Genomic DNA, 10,740 nt, shown 5'->3' on the forward strand with positions numbered 1-10,740 from the left:
TCCCGTACCCCCTCCCACCCCCCCTCCCCACACACCCCCCCTCCGGTACCCCCTCACACACCCCCTCCCCGCACCCCCCCTCCCCACACACCCCCCCTCCTGTACCCCCCTCACACACCCCCTCCCCGCACCCCCCCTCCCCACACACCTCCGCCCCCACCCCCCGCCCCCTGGCCCTCACCATCAGCACCAGGCCATCTCAGGCCATCATGTCGGACCAACACCCACAGGCCATTCCAGGAGGCCTAAATAAAATGAGAACCCTCACAGCCAGCAGGGATCTGGAGGCTGAAGGAGCAGGTACGCCGCCCGGGAGAGGCAGCGCGGGTGAGAGCAGGAAAAGGACAATCAGTCATTTAGGGCCTGGGCTTCTAGACTCACAAACATCCCATTGTGGAGACTGGAATTTAGGAAGCATCAAACAGTAAATGCGCCTAGCAGGAAAACAAAGCTTTTTGCCCTTGGATGTCAAATACGACTTCAATTTGCCTGCCCCCAAAAGAACCTTCCTCCAGAAGGCTCATGAGGAATCTCCACGTAACTAAGTTGACAGCGTGGGGGGCATGGGGGCTTGGGGGCGGGGAGCGGGGCTCGGCCTCCCCGGCCTCCAGGAGGCCTCAGCAGCGGCGGAGCACAGCTTCCAGTTTCGCTTTGTGAGCTGGAAATGTGTCGTGAATTCATAGAAAAGTAACACGGTTCTCGTACCTCAGATTTGCCCAAAATAGATAATGCTGTAAGACCATAAAGTTCCAGCTCCAAAATAATAAAATCTTCACTAAAAACGACTTAGTCTGTGCATGTTACTCCACCCCTGGACTCCGGGCTGTCTCCTGTGCTGTGCTTTTATTGAAAACGGGTGCTCTTTTGCTGGGTTTCTACACACGTCCCGATCTGCAGCAACCAATCCAGCCGTCAGGACAGGCTGCCTGTTCGCCGCAGCTGCGGCTGGGATGTCTCCACGCGGCCCACGCCTGCCACCTGTCCTCACGCCTGCTACGCTCTACGCACATCGTTGCAGATCTATTTTCCTATTTGCAAGAAGCAACACCTGAGACCGATCCTCTAAAACTGATTTGAAAAACAGGAGCATTTCTCTACTTTCAAAAATTCAGATTCCCCACGCCGTTTAAACAACCAAGGCTGCAGCAAGGCACAAAACGAAAGTGTGTGGGAGGCTCTGTAGAATTTGATGAACTCCTGAGATGGATTTTTTTCCCTTGACATTCTCTTTTTAGAGGAAATGTAAAACTTCCAAAACTTTCAGAGACACATGAATGTCGGGGGCCATGGAGTATCAACAAGACCTCTACAAAGATTCGTAAAACCCATGAATCTCCAATGCGGTACTGACAGTCTGAAAACATAAAAACAGCCAGGCACTGGTGGCTCATGCCCATAGTCCTAGCTACGTGGGAAGCTGAGACTGTTGAGACTGAGGTTCAAGGCCAGCCCCGGCAGAGAAAGAGTTCACAGGAGGCTTCTCAACGAAGAGCTGGTGTGTCTGCAGCCATGGCTGTCAGGAAGCCTGCCGCAGTCGGCCAGGCGGAGAGTGCGCCAGGGCAGGAGAGAGAGTCAGCTCGGCTCGGACGATGAGCAAGAGCAGGACTGGAGGCCTGCCTGCGTGCCCGGCCGGCCAGCACCAAGCCCTGCAGCTGACCGAAGGCCTGCCTGCGTGCCCGGCCGGCCAGCACCAAGCCCTGCAGCTGACCGAAGGCCTGCCTGCGTGCCCGGCCGGCCAGCACCAAGCCCTGCAGCTGACCGAAGGCCTGCCTGTGTGCCCGGCCGGCCAGCACCAAGCCCTGCAGCTGCGCTGGTGAGTGTGCGCGGGTGTGTGTGAGAGACAGACAGACAGCAACAAGAAACAGATAGAGAGAATTTTCTTTGGAAATGTGCATGTCTCATATGTGTGCGCGCATATTCATGTGTCTGAAAATGTGTGTGCTCCTATGTGTGTGTTTGGAAATGTGCATGCCTGTGTGTGTGTGTGCGTGTGTGTAAATGTGCATCCCCCTAAAAGCATGAGTAAATAACTGTTTCTCAAGTAAAAGGAAGGCTCCAACATGTGTTTTTTTTAAAAAATAAAGTTTTTCTTTCTCCCCCAGGCTTACTGGAGGCCGGTCTCAGGCTCTTAAATACTCAGCTAGTCGGGGCTGATTTGAACCTGGTTTAAAAATAACAAATAAAAGAGATTCCCCAAATGTGGTTCTATGAACTCATTGTAAGCCCCTCAAGATTGAATCGGTGATCCACTGCATTCATTAGCGTTATGAAAAAGCAAACTCGCATTTCAGGGAGGCCCACAAACGCACGTGCTGGCGATCAAAGTCAGGAGACACTGGGCCTTTATTATCAGTGGTTAGAGCAGCGGTGGTAACTGAGCCATGTTTACAGAAAGCTTATCATACAGCAGATATGTTTCTTGAAATCCTGAGAACGGTTCTTTCTGATACTGTAGATCAGGAAGCCTAGGCCCAAAGAAGTAATCGACACCAGACCACATAAACAACAAACACCAGGCTTGCGACCGACAACACTGCGAACCCACGGTCCTGCTCCCCCCATCCCAGCTTCCTCAATGCTAACCACACACAAAATGTTAGAGCCAAATCAGCCCAATTAAACACAATCTGATACTTCAATTATGATCATTGTGTCTCCCCAGATAAAGTATCACTGAATTAAAAATGGAGATGCACATCTCAGCATCTAGTATCAGATACTGTGCATCTAGCAAGCAAGTCATTCTGACTAATAACTTCTTTTTGCATAAATGCTCTCATTGGATTAAAAACTTAATGCCTTTCACTGAGTCCTTCGTAGGTAAGTACGAGATATAGATTATCTCACAGATCCCACACGCACAATCCCCATTCTGAAGATGAGAGAAGTAAAGCCAGCTGGCCACAGCCTGGCTCTTCCTACCACCCTAACCCAGCCTGGAGCAGACAACGTAGGTCACAGCCAGGAAGGGCAGTGCAGAGCCAAGCCAAGCCAGCACCGCACTCCCAACCCGCGGTCCCTGCCTGGGAGGGGAAGCCTGGAGCCCACCCCAGGGCCGAGGTCCCTGAAGCAGAGCTTTGCATCTGGGCTTTGCCTGGCAGGTGTGTCTGGTTCCAGCAGAGCTGTGTGGAGCATCAGCAGTTCCTGGACAGCATCCCCAGCACCCCCCGCCTCTGAGGAACTCAGGACCCCGGATATTTCCCCAGAAGTCAGTCCGAATGACTCCAGCCGTGTCCAGCTTCCCCGAACCGGCTTTCACTGGTGCGGCGTGGCCCTGTCACCACCCCGCTGCCTGCCTGCTCCATGAGCACCGGGCAGAGCCGCAGCAGGAATGCTGGGGACACCACAGACGTGGGAGAAGCCGTTCCGAGCTCACAGCATCTCGGGGCAGAAGCCTGAACCCCAGGGCACGACCCGGGACTGCCCAGGAAGAGGGGAAGAGGGGCGGAGTGGCGAGAGGAGGAGGAGGCAAAGAAGAAAGAGGAGGGGAGGAGACAGGAGGGAGGACAGAGTGAGCAGGCATGCCCGGGACACTGGGCCGAGATGCTGGGCCGGCTGTGTCCTGAATCTTGTCCAACAGCCAAGGAAAACAATGAATCTATGGTTTCCCTCCTTTTCTACGCTTTAAAAAATTCAAGAATTTCACTTCCTTCGTTGAAACGACGCCTGCATAATTTCACGTTCCTCCCAGCTGCCTCCCATGCCGGGGGAGGGGGCGAGGACCTGAGACGTGGGCGTGTCCCGGGGAGCCCGCGGCCTGGCCACAGCGCCGACGCCCACGTGAGCCTGTACACCGGGAGAGATGGTTCCGGAGCCTCCACAGCCACACAAGGCCTCGCGGGGTCAGAGCCGCACCCGGAAGCCTCTCCCTCAGATCCCAGCACCACCACATTCGCTCCGGCTCCCGCAAGTCCTGCAGGTGGGCGGGGTCCCGCCTGCATTGCCCACAGGCTCCGACCCAGACACCGTGAGCCGAGCTCAAAGCTTCCAGTGGCTCGGAGGTGAACACTTTACTTTCTCCAAGATCCAAAAGGCCACCGTGACCCCCCGGAGTGCCGTGGCCCAGGGCACACTGCGCAACACGCAGCCGCCCGCGGTCCCCGGGCTGAGGGCGCGCACTCAGGTCCACCGCGGCCTCCTGCCCGCCCCGCTGCGCGACCCCGCAGTCACAAAGCCAGACAAGGCCCCACCAGAGGAGGAGGAGCCCTGCCAGCAGAGGCAGAGCGGGGCTGGGCAGGCAGGAAGCAGCGGGGCCGGCCGGCCGCACCATAGGGCCGAGGCCCCTGGGCGCCCTCAGCTCCCCGCCCGCCCCGGAGGGAAAGGCCGTAGGCCCGTGGCCCCAGAGACGCTGGGCACCGCACACGGGGCCACATGCTGCATCTTCACACAGGGACGCCACCCAGAGCACTAGTTCTTCCATTCACAACTGCTCCCCGGTATTGGTAAGTGCTGATAATCACTGCCAAAGGTAGAAGCAAAGCAGTACGTGATTTGAAGCGTGGGTCGTAATTCACACTGGAAGCTGGCGCGAACCCGCTGATGTCCCCTTGAAAAGCAAAGGTAGGCTACGCAGAAGCATTTCAGTCGGGACGATAAGGAGAAAGAAATAAAAATTACTGGTATTTACTCAGCCTACCATGCTCGCGGAAGGGAACTCTTTTAAAAAAGGAGCATCTCAGAATGGTTATTCAATCTGAATTTACAGATAGCACTGGAAACACTTTCTCACAGAATGTGCTCTATCTACCATCACATCTCTCCGCGAGCCGTTCCCACAGCTCATTGCAGGGATTCTCACGCAATTTTGCTCCATTCTGAGCTGACGGTGACCTAGCACACACGGGCCTTCAAGAGGCTGACTGGAAACGACGCACAGACGTCTGTCCTGCCCCTGCCCCCAGTCCTGCTGCGAGCCAGGTGCCGGAGCAGCTCTCCGGCCCCTTACAAATGGGGCTCCTTTGGAAATGGATGGATCCGGCATTTTTCAGGAATTTTGTTCCTGGAAAAATGTGGCATGAGTCTCTTGAAAGCCTGAAGCTAGAAAACCTTCCTTTCCTACCCAGCAGCAACTAATAAAAGCCAGGACCAGAGTTTCACGGAAGCAAGCAAGAAGCCCACCCATGCTCACCCTGCTCAGAGCCGTCACATTCAGATTCCGTACTAAACACCACAGATCAATTAAAAGACCCATTCCAGGGCACGCGCATATCGTGCAGACACACACGCTGCAAGGTTTACGCTGTGATCACAAAGGAGCAGAAGAAGGCATCTGCTTTCCTGTGGGCTCAGCATGGGACGCTCTCCTGGATGGCTGTCGGAAGGGTGGGGCGGTGGTCTCACTGGGCTCTGCTGCACGCCTCCGAGGGGCCAGGCAACCGACTGCTCAATGAATCAAATACACGAGCCATCTGCTAAGAGTCAAGTCTCTATCTCCATGCGTGGGGCTGGCGGTGTCCCTCACTCTGTACAGCCGCCGCTCGGGGGCCGGGGATGGGCCACTGCCCTGCACCAGCTGTGCCCGGCAGCTTGCAGGCATCCTTCTGAGGCCACCCCCTTGGGAGAGCGGGTGGCCTGCATTTGGGACATGCAAGTGGGCTCAGCCAGGCCACCCTGCCTGTCCTCAGCCCCTGCTGTCTCCTGTTCAAGTCTCCCAACAGGGCCAGGCTCAGGGGTGGGCAGGAGCTGCCTATGCCGTATGCATCTCTCTGGAAGAACACCACAGAAGACCTGAAAATGGGCAAATGCCTACACAAAAGCGGGCATAGAGCCGGACACCCTGGCTCACACCTGTCATCCTAGCTACTCTGGAGACTGAGATCTGAGGATGACAGTTCAAAGCCAGCCTGGGCAGGAAAGCCCACAAGACTCTTCTCTCCAATTAGCCACCAAAAACCTAGAAGTAGAGTTGTGGCTCAAGTGGTAGAGTGCCAGATTTGAATGAAAAAGCTAAGGGACAGTCCCCAGGCCCTGATTCAAGCCACTCACACACACGCACACACATGCACACTCACACTCATGCACACTGACACACACTCACACTCGTGCACACTCACACACACACATGCACACTCACACACTCACATGCACACTCACACACTCACACACACATGCACACTCACACACATGCACACTCACACACTCACACTCGTGCACGCACACACACATGCACACTCACACACTCTCACACTCACACTCATGCACACTCACTCGCCACTCACACACACTCAGTCTCACACTCACACACACTCATACACACACACACACACACACAGCAGGCACAGCCTATTTTACACAGAACAAAGCGAGGAGAACAGCCTGCAGAAAAAGCAAACTGAGGGTGGAGGCTGAAGGGCTGCAGTCTAAACCTCCAAATGCTCTAGAAGCCGTCAGATTATCTTCACATGGAGGTGAAGCGGGAGAGAACTCACTTGGCCTCTGGCTTCAGACAGAAAGCTTTCCCTCTGGTTTTTAATTAGGAAACAGTTGCATTGTAGGTCCAAGCCTGCAAACCATATTCTCATTGATTAAAAACGCAAAAAAAAGAACCATTGAAACAATGTATTTTTTAAGGGGGAAAAAAGACAGCAAGCAGCCATTCTGGTGGGGACAGGCACCAGAAGCATCTATAGGAAATCATGGCCTCACGGTTTTTGTCTCAACGAAGTCCGAGGTCACTGGAACGACGCTGGCCTGGGCACCTACCCACGGGTTGGCCTCGTCAGGACTGCAGGCGAACACTGCCCTCTTGTGCACCAAAGTGCTCTGCACGCAGGCAGAGGGTCCCGCCGGCCGTGGGGAGGAGGCTGACGCACACAGAGCCCCGGAGCGTCCCCACACGGCCTTTGAGACAGATTTTGAGGTAAGAGACAGAGGAAAGGTTTAGCAGAAGTAATCAGACCAAACAACTGACCCTCATCTTTCCTAGAAAAGACTCATTCCTCGAAAGGAAACTTTATTGGTTGTCATGGCAACTTTTCTCACTAAGTACTTTAAAAACTTTTAGAAATGACTGATGAACCTACAATCATGAGTAAGTAGTATCTCTTGTTGTCCAAGAAATCTTTTCCAGGAAGAGGTCTCATTTAATTCTAGAGAGACAGAGAGGCGCTGCCGCGTCCTGCTGCCGCTCAGTGAACTCCGTACCCACTCCCTCCGGAAGACGCCGAGGCCAAGGCTGGGGCTCACACTCTCCGTCCTGCCCTGCAGACAGGGCTTTATCCCCAGACCAAACCAGCATCTCAAGAGACCCTCACACACTCCTTCTAGCGGGGCACTGACAGCTCACACCTGCGATCCTAGCTACTCAGGGGGCTGAGAGCTGCGGATCGCAGCTTGCTTGAAGGTAGCCTGGACAGGGGAGTCAGGTCATGAGACTCTGATCTCCAAGTAAGCAGCAAAAAGCCAGAAATGGAGCTGTGGTTCAAGTGGTAGAACACCAGCTTTGAGCAAGAGAGCACAAGGCCTTGAGTTCAAGCCCCAGTACTGGCGATATACAAAAATACTCATTAATGAAGTTTAGAAAATCAGACAGACATTGCTGTGAGCTACGGCTAGGCAAAGGCTGGGGGGCACAACCTGGGCAGGGAGGCCTTGGGGTTCCCTGAAGCAAGGGTCGCTCTGGCTCTGAAGAAGAGCCATCCACTGTCTGCACCCTGCCCTTACCCTCGGAGAGACCAGCAGACCAGCCAAGTCCCACTGACCTTGCTCCTGGAGAAAGAAAGGGTGACATTTGGGGGGGGCACAGGGCCAGCCCTGCATCCGCGCGCGGCTCTGCGACCAGACGGTTTGCCTCACACTGCTCGTGGTCCAGACCTCCACGCCGCCCGCACATCACAAGCCGCCAATGTGCCAATGTGATGCCAGACACAATCACAAAGGAGTGAAAAATGTCTAACTTGCTTTATGCCAAGACTGCCTGCCAACCCCGCTTCCACTCACCGCCGAAAGGAGATTGGCCTACAAGGCAGGAAGAGACAGGACTGAGGACGCTGACCACCAGGCCTGGGAAGCCCAACACCTCCCCCGATCTGCCCTCCAGGCCGGGCAGGCCCAACACCTCCCCAGGATCTGCCCTCCAGGCGGGGCAGGCCCAACAACTCCCCAGGATCCTGCCCTCCAGGCGGGGCAGGCCCAACACCTCCCCCGATCTGCCCTCCAGGCCCGGGAGGCCAACACCTCCCCCGGATCTGCCCTACAGGCCAGGGAGGCCAACACCTCCCCAGGATCTGCCCTCCAGGCCGGGGAGAGGCCAACACCTCCCCCGGATCTGCCCTCCAGGCCAGGGAGGCCAACACCTCCCCAGGATCTGCCCTCCAGGCCAGGGAGGCCAACACCTCCCCAGGATCTGCCCTCCAGGCCAGGGAGGCCAACACCTCCCCAGGATCTGCCCTCCAGGGCAGGGAGGCCAACACCTCCCCAGGATCTGCCCTCCAGGCCAGGGAGGCCAACACCTCCCCAGGATCTGCCCTCCAGGCCAGGGAGGCCAACACCTCTCCAGGATCCTGCCCTCCCCTTAGAGCCAGTGACACCACTCCTCCAGGAGTCCAAAGGCCTGCGTGCACCACAGACGCAGGGGGCCCGAGGGGCCCCGCGTGCACGCAGGAGCCACGTGACTGGGGGCCACGCTCACGTGTGAGGAGCCACGTGACTGGGGGCCACGCTCACGCATGAGACGCGTGACGGAGGGGCCACGCTCACACGCAGGAGACACGTGACGGAGGGCCACGCTCACATGCAGGAGACGCGTGACGGAGGGCCACGCTCACATGCAGGAGACGCGTGACGGAGGGGCCACGCTCACGCGTGAGGAGACGCGTGACGGAGGGGCCACGCTCACACGCAGGAGACACGTGACGGAGGGCCACGCTCACATGCAGGAGACGCGTGACGGAGGGGCCACGCTCACGCGTGAGGAGACGCGTGACGGAGGGGCCACGCTCACACGCAGGAGACGCGTGACGGAGGGGCCACGCTCACATGCAGGAGACGCGTGACGGAGGGCCACGCTCACATGCAGGAGACACGTGACGGAGGGGCCACGCTCACGCGTGAGGAGACACGTGACTGGGGGCCACGCTCACGCATGAGACGCGTGACGGAGGGGCCACGCTCACACGCAGGAGCCGCGTGACGGAGGGGCCACGGCACATGCAGGAGACGCGTGACGGAGGGGCCACGCTCACGCGTGAGGAGACGCGTGACGGAGGGGCCACGCTCACACGCAGGAGCCGCGTGACGGAGGGGCCACGCTCACGCGTGAGGAGACGCGCGCCCAGGCCCTAACGGGGAGCCGTGGCTGACAGAGGGACGCCGGGTGGACGGGCTGCGGAGGGTGCGCAGGCGAGACCTCGGACGCCAGCGCAGACACGTTGGAACTTGGCTTTCTGCCCTGACAGTCCTCTCTCCTTACCGTCATGTCTCTAACGACAGGCCTGTTTGTAAAGGTCTCTGGGACCCCAAGTTCACCCCTGACTTCCTATGAACGCCCTGGGCTGGGCCTCGGGAATGTCACGTTCCGGGAGACGCTGGACCGAGACGGGATGGCCAGAGCCAGCAGCCTCTTGGGTCATGTTGGCGGAGCCAAGGTCTCCTCTGGTCAGCTGGAACGCCGCTCGCCTTCCTGAACCTCTGCCCTCCTCCTTGGCACTCTATTTGCAGAATGATCACCGACATGGGCCACAGGCTTGCATTACACTCATTTCCCCAACCCCGAGCTCTGGGGCAAGTTCAAAATCCTCCTCCTGTCTCAGAATCAGGTCTGAATTAATACCCTTCCTCTAAAGAACGCCAGTAGCAAAGTGGAAACAGACGCACTAGACAATGCCCTTTGAAAGCCCCAGCAGGACTGCGGTGACAATGCAGCCTGGGCTCCAGAGAAACCCAGGGTTAAAGGTTCACAGAGGCAGAAGAATGACTAAAGTACAAGTTGTTCAAATTTCCTCCTGCAGATTTACACAACCAGGGTCAAGCTGAAGACTGCCGGCGAAAACCTATGAGACAACTCGGCCCCTTTGAACTGAGGGAAGAAAGGAAAACACAGGGCCAGGGAGGGATCTATGTTACAGCTTTTAAAAATGTTCCCCAAAGGGTCACCACTATTATTCAAAACCCGCCTGTTCAAGGGCGTCCGAACAGCACCACAGCAACGCCCTCCCCAGTGCCAGAGCCGCGCTGGCCACTTGCTGTAGGCGCTGGGACTGCCATGCTCCTGGCACGGGCGGCCATGAAATTAACCATCAGCGCTGCAGAATCTGCTACGCGTTAAACCACTTTGCTACGCAAAGTGGCCTGAAAATGAAATGCGCGGGTTGAATTCCCATGGAAAGGTCAACCTGAAGGCAGGTTCCCTCCTCTGCTGAACTCTGCTCCGCTGTTTGGAGGACCATGGGAGGGCGGGTAATTGGCACAAGCAATAAAAATGACTTCCTCCCGTCCTTCCTCCCTCCCTCTCTCCTTTTCTTTTTTCCTTCTTTCATGAATACATCAAATATTCACCCTGTGCATGCATCACATTCACTCTGTGCCAACCTCCGCCCTGGGCAGATGATAACTCCCTCTGCCCACAGGAGCATGGAGCCCACTAGAGAGCATCATCCAGCACTCAGAGACTGGCACCTGAGGAGGAGAAGCATGAGACTCTAGGGTGCCTATGGGATGTTACGGGCCCCGAGATGAAGGCCATTTATTCCAGCTGGAGAGGCCAGAGCTGTAAGGCTCCCCAGAGCAGCTTGTGCAGGCAGA

At 56.8% G+C, this 10,740-nt stretch overlaps 1 protein-coding gene across 1 annotated transcript in view; it reads right to left on the minus strand.

Moving 5' to 3' along the window:
- Eefsec (eukaryotic elongation factor, selenocysteine-tRNA specific) overlaps nucleotides 1–10,740 on the minus strand; it is a 158,797-nt gene that overhangs the window by 139,725 nt on the left and 8,332 nt on the right. The gene's annotated exons all lie outside the window — the stretch shown is intronic.

This window comes from Dipodomys spectabilis, unplaced genomic scaffold, assembly GCF_019054845.1.
Source record: "Dipodomys spectabilis isolate Male_0828 unplaced genomic scaffold, ASM1905484v1 ptg000541l, whole genome shotgun sequence".
NCBI lineage: Eukaryota > Metazoa > Chordata > Mammalia > Rodentia > Heteromyidae > Dipodomys > Dipodomys spectabilis.